Source organism: Coregonus lavaretus, assembly GCF_964263955.1.
Source record: "Coregonus lavaretus genome assembly, chromosome: 17".
NCBI lineage: Eukaryota > Metazoa > Chordata > Actinopteri > Salmoniformes > Salmonidae > Coregonus > Coregonus lavaretus.
In genome coordinates, this window is record NC_140004.1 from 42,673,099 (window position 1) to 42,693,127 (window position 20,029).

The 20,029-nt window shown below is 41.0% G+C and overlaps 1 long non-coding RNA gene across 1 annotated transcript; it reads right to left on the bottom strand.

Annotated features, from left to right (window-relative positions):
- Positions 1-345: 345 nt before the first annotated feature.
- LOC311144577 lies at positions 346-14,627 on the bottom strand. Its single transcript, XR_014614509.1, has 4 exons — positions 14,279-14,627; positions 2,621-2,754; positions 2,056-2,162; positions 346-1,052 (listed from the first exon to the last, which is right to left on the bottom strand). It is a non-coding gene; the product is annotated as an uncharacterized lncRNA (long non-coding RNA).
- Positions 14,628-20,029: the final 5,402 nt, after the last annotated feature.

Consider the following 20,029-nt stretch of genomic DNA (forward strand, 5'->3'; position numbering starts at 1 on the left):
ATGCCTTCAGTAGTGATGGGGCCATCTCTATAGTTCTGTAATACAATGCCTTCAGTAGTGATGGGGCCATCTCTATAGTTCTGTAATACGATGCCTTCAGTAGTGATGGGGCCATCTCTATATTTGTGCTCTTCTTACTTTGTACAATTGTCTATATTGGATTTCTGCACTATTTTATATATATATATATATATATATATATATATATATATATATATATATATATATATATATATATATATATATTATTTGATGTATGTTTGTCTGTAACTGTAGTAGCCATATGGCAGTACAGATTATAGTATGGGACACTATACCAACAAATTTGAGAGGAACATCTTTTTTTGTAAATGTATTTATTGGTTCTTAAAATTTTGATGAGACAAATGTAATGAATTGAAGGTTATTTGCTGATGTAAAAATCGAAATGTACAGATTTTAAGGTTATGTCATTAGAGTTGGGGTGGGGGGTCCCTATGCCACAGTCCTATCTAGCTACTCCCTCACACTCTCCATGTCCCACATATACATACACAGTCATATGTCTCCCCCACTCTCACCCCCTCCCACTGTAGGCACCCTGTCTAACCTCACTGAATGATGAATAGAGAGAGAGAGAGAGAGAGAGAGAGAGAGAGGACAGTTCAAGGGCATGCAATACCACACTGGGCTCCCTGCCAATGAAAGAAGGGATTATTTCACATGGCTCTGGTCTCCTGCTGGAATGCTACTGACCATACAGGCAGGGTGGGGATAAGATTAAGGTATTACCCTCATGACCCTCATCTTACTTAAAGGGATAATTCTCTAAAACGTCATGCTTTTTAGGTCTTTCGTTGCAGACCTCTAATGAACTGATACACCTTTTATTTCAGCCTAAATGTAGCCGCCTGGTTCCGTGTGCCGACGGTGACCTTTCTTTTGACGATACAGAGGTACTTTTGAGGTTCCGCCACAGATTTCAGGATGCCCCACTCCCCTACCTTGCTGTTCCACTGGAACAGGCATCTCTTGTCTAATATGGCTGCCTCCATGTCTGTTATCTCACGTAGCTGTGGATGTAGAGAGAGGATTTGTTAAAGACTGTGGTTAAAGTGTCCGCCCTGAGATTGGAACGTTTGGGGTTCAATCCCAGGTCGAGTCATACCAAAGACTTAGGACGTGATGCCTCACTGCTTGGCACTCAGCATTAAATAGACAGTGCATGACAGTGTTTCTGTACTTAATTCCAAGAGACAGAAACAATCTTCCAGAAATACAGTGGCTTGCGAAAGTATTCACCCCCCTTGGCATTTTTCCTATTTTGTTGCCTTACAACCTGGAATTAAAATATATTTTTTGGGGGGTTTCTATCATTTGATTTACACAACATGCCTACCACTTTGAAGATGCAAAATATTTTTGTGTGTGAAACAAACAACAAATAAGACAAAAAAAAACATTCTTTCCATTTTTAATATTGGATTTAATGGTGCGCCGTGGGATGTTCAAAGTTTCTGATAAAACATTTTAACCCAACCCTGATCTGTACTTCTCCACAACTTGTCCCTGACCTGTTTGGAGAGCTCCTTGGTCTTCATGGTGCCGCTTGCTTGGTAGTGCCCCTTGCTTAGTGGTGTTGTAGACTCTGGGGCCTTTCAGAACAGGTGTATATATACTGAGATCATGTGACACTTAGATTGCACACAGGTGGACTTTATTTAACTAATTATGTGACTTCTGAAGGTAATTGGTTGCACCAGATCTTATTTAGGGGCTTCATAGCAAAGGAGGTGAATACATATGCACGCACCACTTTATTGTTTCGAATTTTTTGAAACAAGTAATTTTTTTCAAAGCTGTCATCAAGGTAAAGGGTGGCTATTTGAAGAATCTCAAAAATAAAATATATTTTGATTTGTTTAACACTTGTTTGGTTTCTACATGATTCCATATGTGTTATTTCATAGTTTTGATGTCTTCACTATTATTCTACAATGTAGAAAATATAAAAAATAAAGAAAAACCTTGAATGAGTAGGTGTTCTAAAACTTTTGACCAGTAGTGTATATTTACCTTTATTTTATTCCCCTCGACAACAGGGTAAAACGTATTCCCCTTATGCAGGAAACCGAAAGCCATGGTAACAGAATTTGCATCCCCTTGATTAAAGTAGACGTTCACTGAAAAGGAAAATAGCAATATTATGTTTACTTCATACGATGTAATAAAGCCAAGATCTGCAACTTTTTCCAGACGTTTTTGTATTTTGTCTCATTGCCATATAAATAATGAATTAACTAAGTAATGACTTCACTTAGAATGTGCCTTTTAGAGGGAAGAGATACAGTACACTCTTAGAAAAAATGGTTCCAAAAGAGTTATTCGGCGTCCCCCATAATAGGAAAACCCTTTTTGGTTCAAGGAATGGGTAGAATGGGTTTTACATGGAACCCAAAAAGGTTCTACCTGGAACCAAAAATGGTCCCTCAAAGGGTTCTCCGTTGGGGACAGCTGAAGAATCCTTTTAGGTTCTAGATAGCACCTATTTTTCTAAGAGTGTAGGATTTATGGGTCTTCTGCAGAAATCACAAATGTCACACAATGAAGCAAAAAGCACCACTTAAATCCATCCACCTACCTTTCTCTCCCTGTTGTGACGACTTGACATAGATGACTGGATGGTTTGACTGGAGGTGTTTTCCAACTGAGGCCAACTTCCCTGGTTTCACCTCCATGTACTGTTTGATCATGTTTAGTCTTGGCATGTTAGATCTGTAGAACAACAAACATTTATTGGATCATATCTATGTGTGCGTGTGTGTGCGTGTGCATCAGGCATAACATAATGTGTCTCCAATGTGGGCTTATGAAGTTAGCAGCTAGCTAATCAAAGTTTTTCATTTGAGTAAGCTAGGGGGATATAACACAAGCCTAATGGTGACACCTCACACCTCAAAAACCTTTGGATAACTATAATGGACATTTGGACATACCATAACCTAGGCTGCACAAGAGTCCAGATAGTGCCAGATGAAAATCAAGCTGCGTTGGTAATAACAATATATGATTTATATTTGGGCATCTGAGCTTTGGAATGTTCCTTGGAATAGGTCGTTATCAATAAAATACACACAATTCGGTGCAGAGCATTTTCGATATGGCTGCTGTGGGGCAATGATAAATGTTATAACTATTAGGGTTTTAATATCATCACCTCTTGAATAGCATAGTCAGAACTACACATTTCTGATTATTCCACATTTAGCTCTATCAGAGTTGTACAGAAAGTAACTGCATGCTTTTCATGATGAGTAAACATCAATCGATCATGTAGTTTCAGATACGTGAGGGTAGCCTATCCATTAGCTAGCTAGCTAAGCAAACAACATGTCATTTAGCTTGCTTCATCAGAGATTAGGCTTTTGGCAAGAACTTGACATCGGCAAGTCCTCGACCTGTTAAAGTTGTCAGTCAGGCTATTGTCATGACTAGGGCTGTTATGGTGACCAGTGACCGTATTACCGCCACACCGGCAGTCACGAGTCATGAAGGCAGTCAAATTCCACGTGACCGTTTAGTCACGGTAATTAGGCTTCTCCAAGCTCTGATGCTGCTGCTGGTCATTAGTAGCCTACCAAACTTGCTAACTACCTGGTACTCAGCACTCTATTGTCCCTCTAATCACTCTGACATCAATGCAAATGTAATCGAAAATCTAATCAAACACTTCATGAGAGCCCATGAGCTCATGTTGCGCAACAGTTCTATAGGCTATGCAATTGTGTGAGAAAACAGAGTGATGGCCTCTATTAAAAAGAGGATCCCATCAGCTTTCTATAGACTAGGCCTACTATATTTGTTTCTCAACTTTCCTAATATTAAGCACATTGCTTCTCTTTACAACAGGAGTATAGCCTACCTGGCTAGTATGAAGATGAACCAGGAAAAAGCATCCTCCATCCGCTATTTATGTGCATAGATTAATTGTAATTTTTCCCCTGCCCCTGTTTCGAGACAGGTGCATGATAATGGTCCATTCTAAATCAAAACAAATTTCACATATATACTGTATTATTTAGTATATGTAAAGATGAAATCAAGAATAGTCTGATGGGTGACAATATTAGCACATCACTTGTGAATGATATATTATCACTTGTGAATGACGCCCAGCGTATCACAACTAAAGTGGCCAAATAACTTCTTAAAATGAAGCACAGGAATCCGCTTTACAACGGGTGTTGAGCCTAACTGGCATACATAAGCAACGCATGAGTTTCAAGTTTGGGGAAGATAATTTTCACCATAGAAATGCACCTTTATAATAAAAGCATTACATGCATAATCGCATTTGCGGTAACTTTTGATAATGGTGTTTTCCCGCTAATGGAACATTTGCGCTTATAGCCTACTGCCGTGTGCGCATTGCTGCACTTATAATGTGAAAAGATAGCATAATTGTTTATCAAAATGTTTAGCTAAACGTTGTGATCTGTTGCGCCAGCCTCATTGAGTAAAAAATGTTTTTTGATGCTAGTGGTTGTATTCATTTGTCCCAGACTATGTTTTGAATATTTATTTCTCGCACAGAATAGGTCAACTTTTGTACTATGGGGGATAGTAGACTGACATAGGCTAGTGCTTTTTCTGTTCGTTAGGCCTACTCATCTTGTTGGCTGACGAAAAGTACATGTGGATATCTTCAATATGCACCTCGAAATTGGATAAGGACGCGCGCAGTTGCGTCCCCGATGTGTCTGTTGATCACTTGTAGCCTGTAAGAAAGACCCGATCACTTGACGGAGAGCCATGTGAGTGAGAGGTGCTTCGGAGCACGCAGGGAGAAGGGAATTATGTTATATTGAGCACAACGGCCACTGGCTACTGGCCACTGGCCACAAAAGGCATGCATTTGTTTAGGGGAAATGCGAGGCATTATCAACTGCTTGTCAAATTGTGATTGAGAGACTGATGAAGTATGTACAGCCTGTACAAAAAAACTAAGCAGAACTAATGCCTTTCATGCTACTTTTTTCAAATCATCATTAGGGTCGCATCATGCAGCCTTAGAATGTATTAAAAATCGAAACATATAGCCCAATGTGATGGGTGATTTGAAGGAGTCAGGCGCAGGAGGGTAAATCACAGGGAAAAACAAAACAGGCACACTGGAACTAACAAGGCACACAGGGAAAATTACCCGGCAATACAAAATACAAGGCGCTCAACCGAGCTTCACTCTCCTCACAATAAACAATCACACACAAAGACACGGGGGTAGAGGGAACACTTATGCAGGTACTGATGAGGGGATATGAACCAGGTGTGTGTAATAAACAAGACAAAACAAATGGAATGATGAGATGAGGAGTGGCAGTGGCTAGAAGGCCGGTGACGACGAACACCGAAGCCTGCCCGAACCAGGAGAGGAGGCAGCTTCGGAGGAAGTCGTGACACCCAATGTTTGTATCACAACTAAAGTTACATAAATAACTCTAAATTAAGCATATAGGAGTACCTGTTTCTTTGTTAACCGCTCAACACAGAATATCTCCATGTGCGCAATCCCTCAAATCGTTTGTTCAATTGTATTCTTCATACTATAAAATAATGCCACAGAATTCTTAGCAAATCTTGTCTGCTAAATGAACTAGTCAGATCAGGACCTAACAATTTGTTAAAATATTTTTAACCTTTATTTGACTAGGCAAGTCAGTTAAGAACAAATTCTTATTTACAATGACGGCCTGCCCCAGACCAATTGTGCGCCGCTTTACAGGACTCCCAATCACGGCCGGTTGTGATACAGCCTGGAATCAAACCAGGGTCTGTAGTGACGCCTCAAGCACCGAGATGCAGTGACTTTGACCGCTGCGCCACTCGGGAGCCCAAAAATATAAGGACAACTCTGAGTATGCTATTCTGTTCTTTCCTTCATATCATGTTTCTTTAGACCTGTCTAAATTACATGGATTTATTAGACTTTTTCAAATGTAGATGTTCCAAAGGTCTGCATCAGTGGCTTGTAGGCTATGCGTGGAAGACAGGATATGTTAATTAACATTTAGCGGTCAATTACAGTGACCGGCAGTTATTTGCTTGACAATCACAGGCTGACGAAATGTTGTGACCGCCACAGCCCTAGTCATCACCACTATAGATGATGTCGTGACGTGACTTACTTTAATGTATGACTGTTATTTATCGAATCACCTAACTATGTTTAATTGTCACTAGATTAAATTAATCATGTAACAATTAACTCATTAGGAATTTGGGGCACCACGGAAGAAGTTGTTTAACGAGTTACGATCTCCCGAATTAAACTCTTAGAAGATGTATATGTTATATATATCTATAACAGTCACTTATTAAATAATTAATTATTATCAGTCTCATTCTGAACGTTGCATAATCCTTGAACCTGCAAAAACCCTAACCTTATTGATGAATCAGCAATACACAAATTGGCTTAATTATTTATTTACTAACTAACTAAATAATAACACAATACAAACACACACACATAGGTTATTGATTACTAACGTAATACAATGAAAACAGGTCCCTAGTGGACTGGTCTAACATTAGCATGAATGCTTGGGTAGAAGCAGGGTCAGAGTGGAAGGGAGAGACAGAGATTCAAACTATCGTAGTTACTTTGGAAACTACGCTCACGGTAATCATAATACTTATGCACCCTAATAATGCTAATTCGGATTAGAAATGCAACATGTGTTTACGTGTTGCTGTCCTCGATAGTTGAGTTGATGATGTAGGACTCTGGTTTGCCCACCAGAGATCTCAATGTTCTTGGTAGAGTTTCTGGTCGTAGTGATGGTTAGAATGGATACTTCAGATGTACCAGCGGTTGTCTGAGAGGGATTGTCCTCTCCTCTCGTATCTTTAGTGGAAGTTCTCTAGACGACTATACATGCCAGCTGCAGACTGAGATGATAAGGTCTAGTGCATTGTCTTCTTCTTCACCTCGTGTAGAGGTTGAGAGTTTCAGAGTTTCTCCATTTCAAACGTGTGGACTAACGTCTCACGTTTTCTGGTCTTTCTAGTCTAACCGTTTTGTAACGTGTAGCTTCATTTTCTCGCTTCTTGGTCTTGTAGAGTGTCAACCATTTTAAGCCGTGGGGCTTACTGATCTGGTAGAAATTCAACTATTTGCAACGTTTGGCTCACGCTTCACGTCTGCTGGTCTAAAGGTTGATTTGTTTTTCCAAGGCTTTTTATGCCCTCGGGGTAAAAGGGGCGTTCCATCATGTTTGTGCTCATCTGGGCGTGGCCACTGACTGAGAACAAATCAATATGGAAAACAATCATCTCATCTAGAATGCTATAATCACATTGTCATCTTCACAAAAGTATTATTATACTTAATCATTCGTTTTATACAACAAATAGATGCAAACCTCATAACTGGGAAGTGTACCCCCCCCCCAGAGATACAGTTATGTTTGTCACGACTTCCTCCGAAGCTGCCTCCTCTCCTGGTTCGGGCAGGCTTCGGCGTTTGTCGTCACCGGCCTTCTAGCCACTGCCGCTCCTCATCTCATCATTCCATTTGTTTTGTCTTGTTTATTACACACACCTAGTTCATATCCCCTCATCAGTACCTGTATAAGTGTTCCCTCTGCCCCCTTGTCTTTGTGTGTGATTGTTTATTGTGAGGAGAGTGAAGCTCGGTTGAGCGCCTTGTATTTTGTATTGCCGGGTAATTTTCCCTGTGTGCCTTGTTGGTTCCAGTGCACCTGTTTTGCACACTGGACTGTTTTGACGCATTACTGCGTAACTCTGTATTCCGGAATAAATCCTGTTATTCTGTGATTTACCCTCCTGCGCCTGACTCCTTCAAATCACCCATCACAATGTTGTTCCACCGTCTTTAATGACATCACAACATAGTAATGAATTTGACATGATTGTTCTTTAAGTCCCACCAAACATTTCCCACATACTTTTAAGTAGGAGTTGTTTCATTATCCACTTTTGGATGTTGGAGTTTTGGCGGGAAGACTTCCTTTGTTAACAAAGGGGTCCTTTCTCCCAATACTTCATGGCAAGGAAGGGAAAGTCTCTGCAAGGAATTTATGACCGGTCATAAAACTGGCCCCCAGGAAAGGGGGTGTTCAATCCTTTGCCTAGCAGGAATCTTTGACCCTCAGTCAATGAAAGCAAGTTATGACAACGACAAGCAAATCAAACACTATTTGGATATAGCCATCTAGTTTATCTCCTAAACGTTAGCTTGTTAGCTAACTAGCCACTTCAGAGACTTAGCATTGTGGTGCCAGGACAACAACATCTCCGACATTGGTCAGTAAGACCAAGGAGCTGATCATGGACTATAGGAGAAAGAGGGGAGCGCACGCCCCCATCCACATCGACAGGGCTGTTGTGGAGCGGGTGAAGAGCTTTAAATTCCTTGGCGTCCATATCACTAAGGACTTAACATGGTCCACATACACCTGCACAGTCGTGAAGAGGGCACGACAACGCCTCTTCTCCCTCAGGAGGCTGAAAAGATTTGGCATGGGCCCTCAGATCCTCAAAACGTTCTACAGCTGCACCATTGAGAGCATCTTGACTGGCTGCATCACCACTTGGTATGGCAATTGCACTGCTGTTGACCACAAAGCGCTACAAAGGGTGGTGCCGACAGCCCAGTACATCATTGGGGCCAAGCTCCCTGCCATCCAGGACCTCTATATCAGGCTGTGTCAGAGGAAGGCCCGAATAATTGCCAAAGACTCCAGCCACCCAAGCCATAGACTGTTCACTCTGCTACCGTCCGGGAAACGGTACCGGAGCATCAGCTCTCGGACCAACAGGCTCTGAGACAGCTTCTACCCCCAAGCTATAAGACTGCTAAACAGCCAGTCTGCTAAATAGTCAATTAATGGTACCCAAACTATCTGCACTGACTGTATCTTGCACTGACCCTACGCACACTCACTGAACTTTATATACACACCATATACACACTCACTCACTCACACACACTACACTGTCACTCCCACACAAATCCTTCACACATTCAAACACTACCTACGCACACACATATCACACACACACTGTAAAACCGGATAAGTTACAGCTACTCAAACATTTTGAGGAAAGCAATTACCCCAAAAAATTTTTTTATGAAACTTAAATAGCTAAAGTGAGCAGTACTACCTTCATATGAGTAATACAAATGCCGTTTTTCTTTTGTAAGGTAATTTAACGCCCCCACTAAACCACGCCTCCAATAATTTCCCAGTGTGCCTTGCCTTTTCGATTGAATTGTAGAGTTACCACCCATCACTGTACAGTGGGGGGAAAAAGTATTTAGTCAGCCACCAATTGTGCAAGTTCTCCCACTTAAAAAGATGAGAGAGGCCTGTAATTTTCATCATAGGTACACGTCAACTATGACAGACAAATTGAGGAAAAAAAATCCAGAAAATCACATTGTAGGATTTTTAATTAATTTATTTGCAAATTATGGTGGAAAATAAGTATTTGGTCACCTACAAACAAGCAAGATTTCTGGCTCTCACAGACCTGTAACTTCTTCTTTAAGAGGCTCCTCTGTCCTCCACTCGTTACCTGTATTAATGGCACCTGTTTGAACTTGTTATCAGTATAAAAGACACCTGTCCACAACCTCAAACAGTCACACTCCAAACTCCACTATGGCCAAGACCAAAGAGCTGTCAAAGGACACCAGAAACAAAATTGTAGACCTGCACCAGGCTGGGAAGACTGAATCTGCAATAGGTAAGCAGCTTGGTTTGAAGAAATCAACTGTGGGAGCAATTATTAGGAAATGGAAGACATACAAGACCACTGATAATCTCCCTCGATCTCGAACGCAAGATCTCACACCGTGGGGTCAAAATGATCTCAAGAACGGTGACCAAATACTTATGTTCCACCATAATTTGCAAATAAATTCATTAAACATCCTACAATGTGATTTTTAGGAATTTTTTTCCTCATTTTGTCTGTCATAGTTGACGTGTACCTATGATGAAAATTACAGGCCTCTCTCATCTTTTTAAGTGGGAGAACTTGCACAATTGGTGGCTGACTAAATACTTTTTTCCCCACTGTATTTGTTAGTGACAGAGACATGCTTGTTGAATTCGTTCATTTTCAATCCTGTGGCCTTCACCAAGTGAATTCCTAGGCGAATATTATCATTATAATTTAACCATTACATAAAGTGCATTCGGAAAGTATTCAGACACCTTCACTTTTTCCACATTATGTTACGTTACAGCCTTTTTCTAAAATGGATTCAATTAAAAATGTTCCTCATCAATCTACACACAATACCCCATAATGACAAAGCGAAAACAGGTTTTTAGAATTTTTTGCAAATGTATTACAAATTTAAAACATAAATACCTTTATAAGTATTCAGACCATTTGCTATGAGACTCGAACTTGAGCTTAGGTGCATCCTGTTTCCATTGATCATCCTTGAGATGTTTCTACAACATTATTAGTCCACCTGTGGTAAATCCAATTGATTGGGCATGATTTGGAAAGGCACACACCTGTCTATATAAGGTCCCACAGTTGACAGTGCATGTCAGAGCAAAAACCAAGCCATGAGGTTGAAGGAATTGTCCGTGGAGCTCCGAGACAGGATTGTGTCGAGGCACAGATCTGGGGAAGGGTACCAAAACATTTCTGCAGCATTGTCCCCAAGAACACAGTGGCTTCTATAATTTTTAAATGGAAGAAGTTTGGAACCACCAAGACTCTTCCCTGAGCTGGCCGCCTGGCCAAACTGAGCAATCGGGGGAGAAGGGCCTTGGTCAGGGAGGTGACCAAGAACGCGATGGTTACTCTGACTGAGCTCCAGAGTTCCTCTGTGGAGATGGGAGAACCTTTCAGAAGGACAACCGTCTGTCTCTGCAGCACTCCATCAATCAGGCCTTTATGGTAGAGTGGCCAGACGAAGCCACTCCTCAGTAAAAGGCACATGTCAGCCCGCATAGAGTTTGCCTAAAGGCACCTTAAGGACTCTGACCATGAGAAACAAGATTCTCTGGTCTGATGAAACCAAGATTGAACTCTTTGGCCTGAATGCCAAGTGTCACGTCTGGAGGAAACCTGGCACCATCCCTACGGTGAAGCATGGGCCATTTACAGGGATGTAGCTCAGTTGATAGAGCATGGCGTTTGCAACGCCAGGGTTGTGGGTTCGATTCCCACGGGGGGCCAGTATAAAAAAATATGTATTCACTAACTGTAAGTCGCTCTGGATAAGAGCGTCTGCTAAATGACTAAAATGTAAATGTAAAATGAATGGTGGTGGCAGCATCATGCTGTGGGGATGTTTTTCAGTGGCAGGGACTGGAAGACTAGTCAGGATCAAGGGAAAGATAAACAGAGCAAAGTACAGAGAGATCCTTGATGAAAACCTGCTCCAGAGCGCTCAGGACCTCAGACTGGGGTGAAGGTTCACCTTCCAACAGGACAATGACCCTAAGCACACAGCCAAAACAACGCAGGAGTGGCTTCAGGACAAGTCTCTGAAAGTCCTTGAGTGGTCCAGCCAGAGCCTGGACTTGAACCCAATCAAACATCTCTGGAGAGACCTGAAAATAGCTTTGCAGCAACGCTCCCCATCCAACCTGACAGAGCTTGAGAGGATCTGCAGAGAAGAATGGGATAAACTCCCCAAATACAGGTGTGCCAAGCTTGTAGCGTCATACCCAAGAATACTCTAGGCTGTTATCGCTGCCAAAGGTGCTTCAACAAAGTACTGAGTAAAGGGTCTGAATATTTTTTTATTTGTAATACATTTGCTAAAATTTCTAAAAACCCGGGGGGGGGATGTACCAGAAGTTGCAACCCAATGCTGGCTTGTAAAGTGATGTGTAATTCCTAGCTAGCATTAGGCTATCCAACAGTTGAAATGTGTATTCACCCACAACCTGCATTCATAATGACTGCCAGGTTTGAGAACAGTGGGAGGAAACTACCTAAGCCATTGAAACTGGAACAACCATTTCAATAACGGGTGCAAAAATTCAATGATTGGATTAGTTTAGAATTGTATTTATTTATCTTTGTGTTGCATAACGTTTAATCAATCAATCACTCAATGCAAAAACACAGATATTAAAACGATTTCCAAAAAATCTACCTGCAGTAGAGCATGCTGGGAAATAAAGTTAATTTGTTATCATATCTTTAAAAAACAGTTGGTGTGACTTCTCATTTAGTTTTGAGTCAGTACCACATAAACATTTAAAGTAATAATTACTTTTCATTGACTTTGAGTGCAACTTACTAGAAGTATTTGGGTTAAAAATGCAGTGCACTTTTACACTCATCATATGCTGCTCAGTTCTTTATTCTTATTATTATCAATCCAGATGCCTAGTCACTACCCTGTCTTCATGTACATATCTAACTCAAATACCTCGTCCCCCTGCACATTGATCTGGTACTGGTACTCCCTGTATATAGCTCCACATTGATCTGGTACTGGTACTCCCTGTATATAGCTGCACATTGATCTGGTACTGGTACTCCCTGTATATAGCTCCACACTGATCTGGTACTGCTACTGGTACTCTGGCCCACACTCCAGTACAGTAGGTGGCGGTAATGCACCATAACGTTGGATGCCAACCGCCGATAAATCCCACTGAAGAAGAAGATTGCATGCATATCATCGCATTTGCGTAGCCATTGTTGCCAACTTATCGACTTTGTCGCTATATTTAGTGAGTTCAGACCCCTCTAGCGACACATTTTCAAAAAAGCGACAAATCTAGCGACTTTTTCTGGTGTTATTGGAGACTCTGACGTGAAAGCACGTGTCGTTCTTACTCTTCTCAACGAGCAGCGGGTACTGCCGTGGGCCCCACCACCATTTAGCGACGTGTAGGACAGCCAATAGCTACTTTCCTTACTGTCAGTGTAGACGCATTCACAGACGATGCACACATGGGGGAACATTTTAGTAGCCTAGGGTCCTGGAAAAATGTGGCCTTTTATAAACGCAATTCTACATCATTTTACATGACTGGAGACTTTGGCAGAATATGTTTTAATACCGCACAAATGATCGAAATGACAGGCTACTTTGATATGACAAACTGAGAATCTGAGATCAATAAAAACGACCTTGAATCCATCAATAGCATAGGCCTAGGTGTGTGGAGACACATATTGTAGGCTACAATATGAGGAGGAAATTATAGTCCTAAAAATGCTATCCAGTTTTACTGACTCACCCAATGCTGGTGATGGCGGATGCGTTCGTGCCAAAAGCCTATTATTCGCTCTTGTTTTACTTTGTAAAAGATTAGTCTCTTCTTTTCAGCAGGAGACATTTTGTTTCCAACCTGTGTTTTCATGCGATTGCATTTTAAAAATTACGAAAGGTCTGTTTTGTCAGCATGCTGTGACAGATTTGCCAAAACGGAGATCTGCCGGATCCTGTTCAATTGATGTTTACTGATCATGAAATGCATCCAGTTACTTGCTGTATAAGTCTTATGATAGAGCTAAATATGCGCAGTTGTTTCGCATGGAATAATCAAACATGCGTACTTCTGACTATGCTCTTCAAGAGGTGATGATATTACAACCAAATAGTTAACATTTATTTAACAATCCCTTGAAAACGACACGCAGTTGTCAATTGTTTTAGCGGAGCCCCACAGCAAGCAAATCGAACGCTCTGCACCTTATTGTGAAGTTTTATTGATAACGACCTATAGTCCTGTTGGATCATACTGACAGGCAGCACTTCGGATATTACTCCACAAATTGGGTTGAAGAAATGTAACCAGGTTGTATTCTTCAGCAATGTGTAAACTACACTTCCCTACCTACTTATTTGGACAGTGAATATACAACTTTGATTTTGGCTCTACACTCCAGCATTTGAGTATACAGCCAAATTAAATGTTTTAGCTTCACTGTTCAAATAAATATGTAGGGGAGTCTAGCTATATCATTAATTGAAATAACCATAAACAGAAGGGAAATTGCAGATTGTACCTTCACATTTTATAATCTTCATAAACATACTTGATTTAGTAACACATTTCTTCATTTACAAATGGCAATGCATCCAATCCATTGAATACCGTTTTTGATACAAAATACCTATATAGATGTATGAAAATGCGAAATATCACTTTCAGCAGAATGAAAACAAATATTTAAAACCAAATAAAATACACTTGCTTAGAAAACATGTCCTGAAGCACTTTGGCGTTTATTTTTATCACACCAGAGAGAATGAGAGAAAGTGGAATTTACATACTGTACTTTCTCCGTTGCCTCTTCTCGTGGAAGCTGAATTGTAGAAGTCTGGTCTGGAGCTGCAATGCTGTTGGCTTTCTCCACTCTGCCCCCAAATAAAAAGGTTTGAGCGCATGTGAAAAGCTTTAGCAATCCCACGCAAACGGCGGCCAAATTGGTGAGTAATGTGTGCTCGGAACAGTCGAAACGTGAATAATAGTTACAGTCGAAACGTGAATAATAGTTGCAGTCCAAACTCAAAGTAGATAGCCCTCGGCCCTAAACACTCAGCCCTTGAATTACGTTTTACATCGTCACATCAGAGTGTACCTTAAACGCAGTGCTTAGTGAAATCATTCAGAATAGCCTACTACACCACGAGAAGGCCTATCATTTAGCCACAGAGGATCAATAGCTTCAATTTGTTTAACATTTTTTATAGCCTAGCTGTGGATATAGTAACAAGGCATAGTCAACAGTCGGGAACGCGCTGCAAATCCATCCGTCAACAAACAGCATTCAGACAGACATAACAGACCTTTCGCAATATAGTTCAAATATAATCGCAGGAAAACACAGGTTGTAAAGCATATGGCTCCTGATGAAAAGAGAATACTATAGGGTACCAAAATATTTGATCAACTTCCAAATATTGTTTTACAAAGTAAAACAAGAGAGATTAGATAGGCTTTTGGCACGAGGGCCTCTGCCATCACCAACGAGTGATGCACATCATTGGGTGATTCAGAAAAACTGGAAAGCATTTTTAGGACTATAATTTCCTCCTCATATTGCAGCCTACAATATATCTCCACACACCTAGGCCTAGGCTATTGATGGATTCAAGACAAGGTAGTGTTTATTGATCTCAGTTTGTCAGTGTCAAAGTAGCCTGTCATTACGATCATTTGAGCAGTATTAAAAAAGATTCTGCCAAAGTCTCCAGTCATGTAAAATGATGTAGAATTGCATGAAATGCATTTATAAAAGGCCACATTATTCTCGGACCCTAGGCTACAAAAAATGTTCCCCATGTGTGCAACTTCTGTAATTGCCTGTACTCTACTGCTCTATGCCACTAATGCAAATGCAATGATATGCATGCAATGCTTTAATAGAAAGGTGTTTTTTTCTCTCTCATGCGTTCTGGTACCTCAGAGCTCCCCAGGTCACCCCCCTCTCACACTCATCACTGCTTAAATGTCCCTTGCCAAAGTGAGGGAGAGTAATGATTTGAGGCAACGTCCTTGGTGGAAATCTTGAAGTTGATCTTAAAAACAACCAACCTAAAGCTATTAATGTACTTAGCAAGCTAACATAGATAGCTAGCATTCCTGTCAGGTAGCTAGCTACAGTTACCCATAGTTGGCTAGCTAGTTTTATAGTTTGGGGGCATGGTTATGGCATTGAACTGAACGGACATGTTTTTAGTGCTCTCCTGCCAATTTCGGCTAAACTTCTTTGAATCTCTTATTTTAAATCCTCGTAACACGAACAGCAATTTTCTTGGACAATTTCAGGCGTATCTACATCCATTATGAATCGACATAAACATAGAAGAACATCTCGCATCGACAACGTGGTCCAGGCTAGGCCAGTTAGCCCTGCTAATTCAGCCAGCTCTATTAACCCAGTTAGCCCTGCAAGCTCCTCACACCACGAGTCCAACATGACAACCAACGATGTTGACAACCAGAACCAGAACCAAGGGGTTTTGGAAGCAATCTCTGCCATGAGGGCGGACTTTTCCACCAAACTCGAAGGTGTCCTAACAGGGATTAGTGAGGTTAAACATGACCTTCAAGCCTACTCCATGCGCTTGGACGAAGTAGAGGAACGCATTAGCACGGTGGAAGATACTGTCATCACTGTCAAAACAACAACCTAAAAGTTGGAAAAACAGGTGGCCGACTTTACTTCAAAACTAAGCTTGCTCGAGAACCACCACAGGAGATCTAATTTCGAGGCTGGTAACTCTACCCCAAAAAGTGGAAAATGGTGACGCAGTTGCAATTCTCAAGAGATGGCTTCCCGAGACATTGGGGCTGGACAACTTTCCGGACCCCCTGCGCATTGAAAGAGCCCATCGGCTTCCGGCTCCTACAGGCCCGAGAAACCACCCCTCTCCTCGAGTCCTTCTCATGAAGTTTCTCAACTTTCAAGACAAAGACAGAGTGATGCGGAAAGCCAAGGCTAAGGGCAAGGTGATGTACGGGGACCAAGAGATCATCTTCTTCTCTGACCAATCCACGGACCTGCACCGAAAAAGAAAAGGCTACGACAAGGTCAAACGTCAGCTCAGGTCCCTCAAAATTGCCTATGGAATAGCCTTCCCAGCTAAACTATGTCTGACTTACAATGGAAGGTCACACGAGTTTGAATCTCCCTCTCAAGCCGAGGCGTTCATCCGTGGCATACAACGTGAATCTTCTTCCTAGTCATGTTGCCACTGTGAAGTTTACCACCACTGGACTATGGAGAATTAAACCACCTTGGATTATGTGACTGTTGGCAAGCTAACTAACATTAGCTAATTTATTAGCTGCTACTGTAGCTAGCATAACAGGTAAGTGAATAACATGGCGAGCTAGCCCACTCAAAATGTCCTTATATTACTTGTAGTCGGTATGTGCTCACCAGTTAGCTCAGTTTCTTCTATATGACAGGCGAGATAGCTGTCCATTGAACGTTGGACGTCATGTTTACGTTCATTTTTGTTATGTTGATCATTCTCTTCCATTGGATTACGTAAACCACTGTAAAATGCCGGTGAAGATGTTTAGCTCCATGTCAACGAACTGGAAATGGCTAACGTTGCCTCACTTACTTAGCCAGTGAACCAGCCTTAACACAGCGGGACCTTATTCATTCATCCTGCACCACCGAGAAGCATCGGGACTACTTTATATGAAGACTTAAGTTTCGATCATATCCTTGGACTAAAATGATTGACACTCACGTGCAAGCCTGACATCAACATCATGTGCAAAGGGCCTTTGGGTAACGTAGCACATATTCAATGGTATCTATTTTTCTCACGTAGTGTCATGGAAATTCTAATCAATTGAGAGAGACTTCAAACAATCAATCTTTATTTGATATCGATTAATTATTGCAATAATGGAGCTGGTCAACGACCCACCCATAGGTGATTAGTTGAGAGCCCAACGAACAGGAAATGCTGACGTCTTATATAGTGGACCTTAAAAAGCTTAGTCATGGCTGGTTCTACCCTTCCCCGGCAGATCAGGAGCTACCTTGTTTTCTTCTTGTGGCTATGTGTATCGGGTCATAGCGCACAAACAAGTGATAACGTTAGCTCCGTTACTACTAATTTCTCCACACAGCCGCGCCCTTGGAAGATAGTAAAAGACAGAATGAACTGAAAAACTGTGGTCACTCTGAGGCTCTTTGTCTTGACCATGTGACCAGGTTACTCAGAAGCAAATAGAAATTGAAACAATACAGGTCTATCTGTTCCTCAAGTTGATCTCTATCCCATGTCCTTGACTACATGCCCAGACCAGCTGCATGGAGCTAGAGGGAACCATCCTTATGAAAAGCACAGCATTGGTAGTTGACATGTCTCTACTATTGTTAAGCATATTAATTGTTAACTACTCATATTGAACAAATCAGGTAAATACGTAATTTTTCTCCCACAGTAGCCTGTTCCTTTCTGATCTTTGATATTTGTTTTGGTTTATAAACTTACCATGGTATACTACGTTAACGCTATATGTATGGGCCATTTTGTTACTTGGTAGCTACTAGCAGCAGACCCTGTATTGTGGATCATCTACAACTATTTTGGACTGTCCATACTGTAACATTAACGTTAGTCAGGCTTCACTAATTAGCGTTACTGTTTTAGGTGGAGCTATTCTTTGCTACTTTTCAAATGAATACTACGTGATATTTCACATATCTTGCTATATATGCCTTTTGTTGTGATATTTCACATAACATCTTGCAAGATATGCCTTTTGTTTTGTTCGTGAGGAGTAATGGCCGAGAGAAGGCAGGAGACACTTTGTTTTGTTTAGCGTCGCTAAAATTAGACTGCTCCCTTTAATGGATCAGTTGTCAACCAGGCTACACTTTACGATTAGGGGGAGGTGGGAGAGGAAGGGTTGGGTGTCTCGGTTAGGGAGACAAGGGAATGGGGTTCAGTGTTTTACTGTTAGGATAGATTTATGTTTGTTTGTTCCAACAAATCTTTACATATTTTCATCACTACAAAATATTCATGCGGTCCTTGTGTTTACTAAACATATTTAGATATGCCTTTATGCTATAGCTTATTCCATGTTTACATCTTTGGTTAAATGACTTCAAATGTAAAACTGAAATTTACTTAGTGGAATGTCCGTGGAGTTTGTAAACTATCCAAGCTCAAAACAGGTTATTACTAGGCTTAAACAACTTCATTCATCTATGTGTTCCTACAAGAAACTCACTTGTTGAAGGATGAGCTACTTAAAGTATGCAGGAGATGGCAAGGGCAAGTAATAGCATCCTGTTTCTCCTCTCATTCACGTGGTGTTATGGTTTTAATTCACTAATCTCTTCCGTTTCAAGTGGATAATATTATAACTGGCAGATACATTTTGATACAGGGAACTCTTTTCAATGAGCGTATACATTTGGTTAATGTTTATGGTCCTAATGATGATAATCCCAAATTCTTTGAGAATGTATTTCTATTGATAGCCTCCCTTCCTGGTAAAGTCCTAATGGCAGGGGATTTTAATTGCACTCTTGATCCTCATCTAGATCGCTCCTCTGGTTTAGACACTTCCCACTCACAGAGTAGAAAGAAATTACAGCATTTCATTAAGGACTTAAATCTATGTGAACCTTGGAGGACTCAGAACCGGAGTAAAGGGGAGTATTCATGTTACTTGTCGACATTTAAATCATATTCTCGTATAGACTACTTTTTAGTTTCTTGCTCATTGCTTCCCAATGTAGCAGGAAGTGGATATGATAGTATTGTTCTGAGTGACCATTCTCCTGTGTCATTATTCTATAGGGATACAAAACTAGTAAAAGGATCCTCTAGATGGCATTTGCATCCCAGATGGTTACAGGCCCCAGACTTCTTACATTACGTTGGAGTGCATATAGATGTTTATTTTACATTGAACAATGACCAAACGTCAGCGAGTACCGGATGGGAGGTTTAAAAGCATATATTAGGGGGCAAATAATACGTTTTACCAGTTTCAAATCAAATCAATAAAATCTGAAAATGAGAGAGATGGACAGAAAAATCCGAGAATTGGAGAGGGAAGCTTTTTTGGATAACAGAGTAGAAGTAAACAAGGAATGATTTGCTCTTAAAGCTCAGTATGAAGAACTTCCCATCTCAAAGGCTGCACACACCTTAACAAGGCTGAAACAGTCCTTCTATGATCAAGGTGAAAAACCTGGTAAATTGCTGGCCTGGCACATTAAGAAGTTACATTCAGACAGAGCCATTAATGCAATTCATAATCTACAAGGACAATTATCAACAGATCCTGTAGAAATAAACCAAACTGAACACTGAATCGTCAACATCAGAGGGGAGAAAACCTGCAGCACAGAACAACACTGAGCTGGGCTAGAGAAAACATGCTTTTCTGTGCTATTAGCAAGCCACTAGCCTGCCTGCGCTTCAGACCTGGGTTCAAACACTATTTTAAATAATTTCAATAATTTCTGTGCTTGTTTGAGCTAGCCTGAACCAATACAAAAGTTACAAAAACCCCGCCCAACTTGTACTCTA